Consider the following 10,371-nt stretch of genomic DNA (forward strand, 5'->3'; position numbering starts at 1 on the left):
TAAAACCATTTAAAACCAAAACCTTACATGGTTATTCAATTGTAAATTTTAAAAAAGTTATAACGATGTACGGGCATCATTTAACGTTCTATGAAATAAGGGAACTAAACGACTTTGACATGATACTCGGAGAACAGGGATTACGCCAAATGAAGGCAGAAGTTAGGTTATTTGACTATAGCTTGAAGTATCAGAAGAAGAAGATCCTGGCAGTAGAACCGAGGATTAATTATACAATAAATAACGAAAAATTTAAAGACCAGGTGGAAGAGCTAATGAATAGAAATAATAATACAAATGGTAAATTACCTTTTACAACCACAATACAAGCAGCTATCAAGACCGAATTGGAAGACCCTATATGGACAAAACAATACCCATATCCCATGTCCGATCACGACTCTGTCAAGAAAGAAATTGAGAAACTCTTAAACGACGGTATAATACAACCAAGCAAAAGCCCATATAATTCACCTATATGGACTGTACCAAAAAAGGGCACCGATGACCAAGGCAAGCCCAAACGGAGAATGGTTGTTGACTTCCAAAAGATAAATTCTCATACGATTACTGACAGATATCCAATTCCAGATATTAATATGACAATACAAAACCTCGGAAAAGCCAAGATTTTTTCCTACAATAGATTTAGAATCAGGGTTTCACCAGATTTTAATTAAAGAACCTGATCGAGGAAAGACAGCATTCTCTGTCAACGGCGCAAAGTATGAATTTATCAGAATGCCATTCGGGTTAAAGAATGCACCCTCCATATTTCAACGATGCGTTGACGACATCCTTAGAGAGTATATCGGAAAGTTCGCGTATGTTTATATTGATGACGTACTAATTTATTCATCTACACCAGAAGAACATATGGAACACATCCGGATTATAATTAACGCACTCCATAATGCTAACATGAAAATTTCTGACGAAAAGTCAAATTTTTTCCAAGATTCAGTTGAATACCTTGGACACATTATAAAACATAATAGAATTACGGTAGACCCAAAAAAAATCGAAACTATAAAGAAATACCCAAAACCAAAAAATTTGAAAGAATTGAGATCTTTCCTAGGACTTGCTAGTTACTACAGGAAGTTTATAAAGGATTTTGCTAAAATCACGAAACCTTTAACGATTAATTTGAGAGGAGAATTAGGAATGGTATCAAAAAATCAAAGTGCTAAAATACCAATACAATTAGATACAGCAGCCGAAGAAGCCTTGGAAAAAATAAAAAACGCTCTACAAGAGCAAGTTGAACTTTTCCAGCCTGATTTCTCTAAACCATTTAGTCTAACAACCGATGCTAGTAATTTCGCTATCGGGGCAGTTCTGTCACAAAATCGTCACCCGATCGCATTCATTTCACGCACTCTAAGTGAAACAGAACAAAACTATAGTACCAATGAAAAAGAACTACTAGCAATCGTTTGGTCCTTGCAAAAACTTAGAAATTATTTGTATGGTGTGGCAAACTTGACAATTTACACGGACCACCAATCGCTAATATTTTCAATTTCCGAAAAAAATCGGAATGCGAAATTAAAGCGTTGGAAAAACCTAATTGAAGAATACGGTGCCAAACTTGTATATAAACCTGGACACCAGAATGTCGTTGCAGATGCGCTTTCGCGACAACAAATAAATACTTCAACGAATTGTTCCGACCATTCGCAACAAAGTTCCCCTGTAGAAATTATGAAGAAAGTTAAACAACCACTTAACGCTTTCAGAAATCAAATAATTGTGTTACAAGATAATGAAAGGAATGAAGTCCTCAGTCAAACAATATTTCCTGGTCGGTTTAGACATACAATATTTTATAGAGAAACCCCGGACTTACTATCTAAACTTAAAGATGTAGTTAATCCAAAAGTTACTAATGCGATAAAGATAGATGAGGAAATACTGTTTCACCTAAAACAAGAAATTAGCTCCGCCTTCCCAAATTATAGTCTAGTGCTAGCCCAAAATAAGTTAAACGACGTAACTTCTCCAAACGAACAAAGAGAAATTGTCACACAAACACATAAACGTGCACATAGGAACTACAAAAATAACACGCAAGAAATATTGTTGATTCATTACTGGCCCAATATTAAAGAAATGTGCCGTAAACTAGTCATAGGCTGTGAAATAAGTCTACAGCACAAATACGAAAGGCAACCAAATAAACAACCTATTGGAAAAACTCCAATACCAACAAAAGTAGGAGAGTACATAAAGATGGATATTTTCCATATTAATAATAAACAATACCTTAGTTCTACAGATAGATATTCCAAATACTGCTTCTTACGAAAATTGGACACAAAGACAAACTGCCACGAATACATAGAAGAAGTACTCACACAAGTCTACCCAAATGCCAAGTACCTCATGACTGATAACGAAAGTATATTTAAGAGCAACATAACGAAATTCTTGTACAGCCGGCTACAAATAACACACTCAGTTACGCCTGTACATCATTCAACATCAAACGCTCAAGTTGAACGGATACATAGCACTCTAATTGAACTTTGCCAAAGTTTAGCTGCAGAAAATAATACTGCTCCCGGTGACGAATTATTCAACGCAGTTCGCCAATACAATAGGACGATACACTCCACAACAGGATATAAACCCGAAGAGGTTTTTTACAACCGAGACAAATATCCTAATATCAAGGACATACTTGTGGATAAACAAGAGAGACTACTCAGGCACCATAATAAAAAAAGGAAAACCATTATATACAAACCAGGTGATATAATTTATAGTCGAACAGATCGGCGTAATAAACTTGCAACTAAGTACAATAAACATAAAGTAAAAGAAGATCGTGGGGACACAATCCTAACAGCGAGGGGGAAAATCATACACAAGGATAGTATAAGGAAAACTAGCACACCATGCAACGAATAGGCTTCTTAATTTTAGTAATAGTTACTCACGGATTTTGCGATAAAATAACAGATTTGGCTGGTAAAAAATATGTTCTTACTGAACTAGATACTGTGTATACCTATGAGAGTTCATCATTTCTTTACCACGTGTCGAATTTATCCATAATATTAGAACCATATGAACGAATTGTGCGAAGCAAATATGAATCAACTCAAATCGATGAAAAAGATATAATAATTGATAAAATAGAAACTTTGAAATCACAATTAATACCATCCGAGTATCGTGCCAAACGTGGCCTCAATTTTTTAGGTTCCGCATTAAAATTTATAACAGGAATACCAGATCACGATGATCTTGTCGAAATTAAAACAGGAGTGAACCAGCTTATAGAAAATAATAACCAGCAAAGGAAAATAAATTCCCGCTTTGAAAAAATTTTAGCAAAATTAAATACAGAATCAATTTTTGATCAGTCAATACTTACAGAAGTATATAACGAACTAGTAACTATAACAAATACCATTAACTTCGCAAAAACAGGAAATTTCTATTCTGGCACACTTAATTTTAGAGACGTACAGCAGGTAATAAAAAACGAAATATATGACATTCCAATAATAAATGTACTAGAATATTCCGATATACACATATGTACCTTTAATAAAACTATTATTACAATCTATAAATATCCCATAATAACAAATAAATGTAAAATGTACAATTTAACCCCATTAGCCTTTAAATACGGAAAATATCAACTTCATAATAGAATTGCCTTGTGTAATAATAATTTCACCAATTTATCAAAATGCAAAAATTATGTAGGAATACATATTTGTAAAAAAGAACCAAGGGATAATTGTACTATTCCGTTGTTATTAAAACAAAAAGCCCATTGTAATATTATCCAAGAAAATAACTCTCCCTTACAAATATTAGATAATGGTAATATTCTTATCGACAACGAACACACATGGAACGGAATTAGGGTAAATGGCCCACATTTAATCCAATTCAATTCCAATACAACTATTGATAATAAAACTTATATTAACCATAAGCAAGAAATAAAAAATGTAATACATGCTTATCAGAATGAAAGGGTTAATGTACTAAGAATTTTAAACTCTGAATCCGATTATAAATTTACTAATATACAAGAAATGTATAAATTATTTTTACCAATTGAAGAACATCCTTGGAAATTTACCTTATATTTAATCATGATCATATTTATATTAGCTTTAGTCACTTACTTAATTATAAAATTATATACATGCCGACAAATACAATTAAACACCAGGCGCCAAAGAGAGTTCGAATTAGCTTATCTAACCGAGTTACAACGATTGCAAACCCTAAGCCGTTGAAATGAGGACATTCCATTTTCAACACAGGGGAGAGTTAACGACGCTAACCTAAACACTAGATACATACACATATACATATAATCATTATTCACGAACCAAAATACATACAAACAACTATATGCCCTTTAACCTTGTATGATAACATAATAACAAAGAGAATACGATAGACAAGTATAAACCCGTAAACATCTTTTTAATAACATAAACAATTATATTCGGTGATAAGTAACAAAGCATTATGATAACATAATGCTAAACATGTAAACATCTTTTTATCACCAAACAAACAATAGTTAGAAATAGTATAAATAGATGTAAGTGTAAAAATGGAAAACAGTTCTGGAAATAAAACGAGACTGAAATAATCTCTTGTGTACTTTTAATTCCTAACAAGGACTCATAACTCGCGCTTGAAAACAACAAAGCTGCTGGAGCTGACAGCCTGCCAGCTGAGCTATAAAAGTACGGTGGCGAGGAGTTGATTAGGTGCATGCATCAACTCTTATGCAGAACATGGTCTATTGAACGCATGCCCGAAGACTGGAATTTAAGTGTGCTCTGCCTATCCACAAAAAAGGCGAAAGAATCAGCCTTCTAAGCATAGATTATAAGGTCTTATCGAGTGTATTGTGCGAAAGACTGAAGCCCACCGTCAACGAACTGATTTGACCTTATCAGTGTGGCTTTAGGCCTGGCACATCCACCATAGATCAGGTAATCACAATTCGCAAAATCTTGGAAAAGACCCGCGAGAACAGGATCGACACACACCAAGAGAAGTTATCTTTATGCCGCGATATCTGAACTTGGTATCCCCGCGAAACTAATACGGCTGTGTAAAGTGACGTTGAGCAATACCACCAGCTCCGTCAGAATAGGGAAGGACCTCTCCGAGCCGTTTGATACCAAACGAGGTTTCAGACAAGGGTACTCCCTTTCGTGTGATCTCTTTAATATGTTGTTGGAGAAGATAATTAGAGCCGCAGAACTGAACCGTTCAGGGACAATACTTTACAAGAGCGTACAATTCCTAGCGTATGCTAAGGACATCGATATTTTCGGTAAAAACAATGGCTACGTCTGTTCTGCCTTTTCGGGATTGGACAGAGAAGTAAAGCGAATGGGTTTGGTGGTGAGCGAGGACAAAACGAAGTATCTCCTGTCATCACATAAACAGTCAGAGCATACGCGTCTTGGCACCCACGTCACTGTTGACAGTTACAAGTTTGAAAATGTAGACGACTTTGTTTATTTGGGAACCAACATTAACATCAATTATAAAGTCAGCCTTGAAATCCAACGGAAAATCACTCTTGCCAACAAGTGCTACTTTGGACTGAGTAGGCAATTGAGAAATGAAGTCCTCTCTCGTCGTACAAAGATAACACTCTATAAGTCACTCATTATGCCTGTGCTGGTGTATGGCGCGTAGGCATGGACAATGAAAACATCCGATGAAGCGGCTCTTGGAGTTTTCGAGAGAAAGATTCTGCGAAAGATTTACGGACCTTTACAGGTTGGCGATGGCGAAAACCGCAGACGACTTAACGATGAGCTGTATGAGCTTTACAACGATATAGATAAAGTACAGCGAATTAAAGTTCAGCGGCTGTGCTGGCTTTGCCATGTCGTTCGAATGGACAGAAACGCTCCTGCTCTGAAAGTATTCAACGCGGGCTGCGCTGCTGGTAACAGCTGCTGGTTGGAAAGACCAGGTGGAGAGGGACCTGGCTTCAATTGGCGTCAGTTAGCACAGAAGAGAAATGACTGGCGTGCTCTTTTGGACTCGGCCAAAATCGCTTAGGCGGTTACAGCGCCAATAAAGAAGAGGAAGATACATATGTATGTAGAAATAATATGTATGTGAAAAGAGACATAAATTTGTATAAGTCTGCACAGTAAAATGAATTGCTATACGCAGTTTATTTGTTTTTATTGTACTAGTTGTGTTTTAGTTTTTCTAAATGTTATATTAAAAATAGTTTGATAAACTTGACATTGAAAAAAAAAACTAAAAAAAAAAAATTTTGGTTGGCTTGGTTACGAAAAAATGTGTTTCCATGGCAACACCGAGCAAGCTGCTTCCCCACGCACAACCTTTCCAAGCAAATGGTCCACTTACAACTCTGAAGAAAAGTAGATTGGTTCTATCTCTCCAGGTCGTTGACACAGAGGCTTAAGTTTTTCTTCAAATCATTCTTTTTTTCATATGAACGTCTAATTATGGTAAAGTTATACTTTCTTCTTTTACCACTAGTAGAAGAACTTGCCAAATAAGTTCGGCTGGTATGCGTGCCCTGGCAAAAAAATTTATATGATCTCTTATGCATTATAAACAAAATTATGCAAGCCTTAGAAAAGGTTATGATCGAAGATTAAAATGAACAAAAAAAGTTCAACAAAAATTGTTTTAAAAATTCTCCTTTGAGGTAATTTATTTTACCCGAAATTGTACTTTTTCTAGCCCTTATAGGGCTATAATTAGGTAATTTAAGTAGTACTTACCGTAAAGCCGGATGACGCCATCTGTTTCGCCACGAGGATTTTTGGCCACACACTTGTAAATACCATCATCTCCGCTACTGACGTTTGTGATTGTTAGCTTCATATGAGTTTTGTACACGGGGATACCGACACTTGACTCCACTCTGTAATTAAATTTTTTTAAAATTAATTTAACCTGCTCCTTAATATTTTGAATTTTAAATCTTCTTTTAGAAGAAATTTATGTTTCTCCTTAACAATTGCTTTCAAAAGTGATCAAACTCTATATCTATATGATACCTTATTCTAGGGACGCAAAATCAAGCAAAAGCATCAGTCTCTTTTATTTCTAAATTATAATTGTTGGAAACGTCCAATATGCGCAACCATGGTTAAATGCCATATTGGTACTTAGTTGCGCAAATAAGGCATTTACCTCAACTATAGTTTGGAAATAAAAGAGACTAATGCTTTGGCTTCATGCATTTCTGAACACAGCCACCATCACGACGATGTTTTAGTCTCAAGATTCCCCAAATCTGCACATACGTACATACATGTGTTGTGGGTGACTGCGCGTACAAAGGTGTGCACCAGGGATGTAGCGAATATTTGCATTCGCATTCGTTATGCGAATGACTCGCATCATTTTACACCAAACGATAAGAATATACGCATGGGCAGAGAGTCCACTCTAATATTGTTGAAACCACTCTAATGCCTAGACCACGCAATGAGCGGCAAAGCGGCTGAGCGGCTTAATTAAAACATATGAAATACTATTGAAGTGGCCATGCTCTGAGCGGCATTTTTGTATGGCGCCGCTCAGCCGCTTGCCGCTTTGCCGCTCATTACGTGGGCCTCGTCCTAAGTCTGTCTAAGCGTGCGGACAATAACCGGCTTTTAGCTTCAGGCGCTAAACGGTTAAGTAGTATATTGGGCAACATTGATGGGCCTTCAACAAGTACTGCTAAAAGTCTTATAAACAACCTAGAAATAATTTTAGATTCCTCCAGCGAAAGCGAAGGCTCGGATGTAGAATCTAGAGACATTAAAAACGTGAAATTAAAGCTCAATTGAACATTTTTTTATAACATTTCAAAATTTTTTTGTGTATTTTTTTGTTTTAGGAGAACCATACAAACGTTTTCAGCTAGCTTTTGTTATGTACCATTTATTAACTGGAACAGGAGAATACATTTGCTTCAAAAGTGCTACTTTTTGTACATTTTGCACTAAAAAATTTAATATAATAAAATTAAAATTCAGAAAGCAAGCTCAACTGGTCTCTTGCAAATATTGTAAGCTTTCATAAAAAATAACAATTAATCAAATTAAGCGAAAAATGAAGTGAATGCATGCCAATTTTGAACCACTGCACAGCAGGGGGTTTATTGTTCTCTGGAACTGGAAGCTCAGCGTGCAACACGATCCTGGGCACAACTTTTCCTGTGCTTTATAGATTGTACAAAGATTACCGATTAAATAGAAACCCTTAAGTGGGGTGCGAAACGAACTGGCGAAAGTTTTCAGTATATTTTATAAGGGGCATTTTTATTTTTCATATTCTGCGTTTAAAAATTTACCTCTGAAAAATGCAGAGCCGATTTAAAGGACATTAAGAAATAAAGGACAAAAGGCGTCCTTTATTTTGAAAAAAATTATAAAGGACAGGGGGTTAAAATAAAGGACTGTCCTTTAAAATTAAGGACGGATGGTCACCGTAGTCAAACTACATAACATAGACCTAAAGTTTCTACTGAGAAAGTACAAATTTGAGATCGATTTTAAGCGGTCGTTATTCATATACCCACACATATACATATATTTCTTTTAATACCAATTCATTTCATTTCATTTATTCAAACAGTCCAGGAATACAATACAATATTCTTACCGAATATGCAAAAAAAATAAATAAAACTAGTATCTATTAGTTAAAATATATTTTAAGACTAAATTTTTTAACATCACTCCTGGTAGTGAGAGATCAATGTCTTTAAATTCATTTAACTCTCTCAGAGTACGCGAAATTGGAGAATTAAGAGCATTGGTAGATTTAAATCTATACACTTGAAACATGTCAGTATGTCGTAAATTTTTGACGGGAATGTTGAGCGGAATTCTATACAAAATCTCTGCACAATCAATCGAACCTGTTAGGACATTTAAAACAAATGAGCAATCCAAAAATTTTTTTCTGTGCTGTAGCAAGTGTATGTTTAATAGAAGACAACGGGAATTGTATGAAGGCAAAGGTTCATCAAAATTTAGCGAATGCAATGCAAATTTTATAAATACTTTCTGCATACGCTCGATCCTATTTATATGCGTTATTTGGAAAGGCCGCCAGATGAAAGATGCATATTCCAAACGGGACCTAACAAATGCAATATACAGTTTTGAGGGTGTAAGGGTCTGAAAAATCTGAACTATTACGACGAACAAATGCTAGCATCGCATAACCCTTTGCAACTAAAAAATTTATATGACTAGCGAACGTAGGCTTCGAGTCAAAGAAAATTCCTAAGTCTTTGATTTGATCCACAGACTTCAAATTAGAACCTGAAATATGGTAGGTAGTTGTTAAGCAATTGAGCTTTTTAGAAAAAGCTACATGAAAGCATTTGTCAATGTTCAAATAGAGACGGTTTTTCATACAGCATGAATGAACTCTGTCAAGGTCAGATTGCAGCAGAACTTGATCAGCAGCGGACGATATTGCAGAGTAAATCTTTAGGTCGTCAGCATAAAGAAGAAACTTCGAATATAAAAAGCAAGAACTTATATCAGTTATAAAAATGGTAAACAAAAGCGGCCCAAGAATGCTACCTTGCGGAACTCCTGACGTTGCAAGATATGAGCAAGAAGTATTGTTGTTAAGTACGACTGAATAACTCCTACCAGATAAGTAGGATTCTATCCATTTTGAAAAGTAGCGTGAAATCCTAGAAAGTTTAATTTACTAAGCAAAATTTTGTGCGAAACCCTATCAAAAGCCTTGGCAAAGTCGGTGTAAATGCTATCTACTTGGAGGCCTGCTTCAAAACTTGCTAGGCAGTCATCAGAAAAAATGGCCAGATTAGATACTGTAGATCTGCCCTTAAAAAACCCATGTTGATTCGGGATGATTAGATTAGAAACTGAAAAAAAAATTTTTCTTTAATTATGCACTCAAATACCTTAGCAATTGTTGTCAATTTCGTAATAGGCCTGTAATTTGTAACGTCATTCTTGTTACCACTTTTGAAGATTGGCATAACATATGATTTTTTCCAGTCCTGTAAGAATAGCCCAGACGTGAGCGATTTATTAAAAATTAAAGCTAATGGCTAACTGAGGGAGTAGCAATTTTTTAACAAAATAGGGGATAAACCATCAGCATCAGTTTGCATTGAGGGCTTAATAGAAATAATCGCTTTTTGAACATCATCCACTGTTATGGACAAAGATCCAAAGAATAAAGGGGAATTTGAAAAATCCGACCTATCCGGCACACTATCAGTGACAGATAAAAAATTGGTACTAAAAAATTCGGCAAAAAGGTTAACCGTATCCTCCGCAGATTTCGCTTGCTGATCCTTATAAAACACAAAGGACGGTATACCCGAATTCG

The sequence above is a fragment of the Rhagoletis pomonella genome, unplaced genomic scaffold (assembly GCF_013731165.1).
Source record: "Rhagoletis pomonella isolate Grant_MI unplaced genomic scaffold, Rhpom_1.0 Rhpom_scaffold_00183, whole genome shotgun sequence".
In the NCBI taxonomy this organism is placed as follows: domain Eukaryota; kingdom Metazoa; phylum Arthropoda; class Insecta; order Diptera; family Tephritidae; genus Rhagoletis; species Rhagoletis pomonella.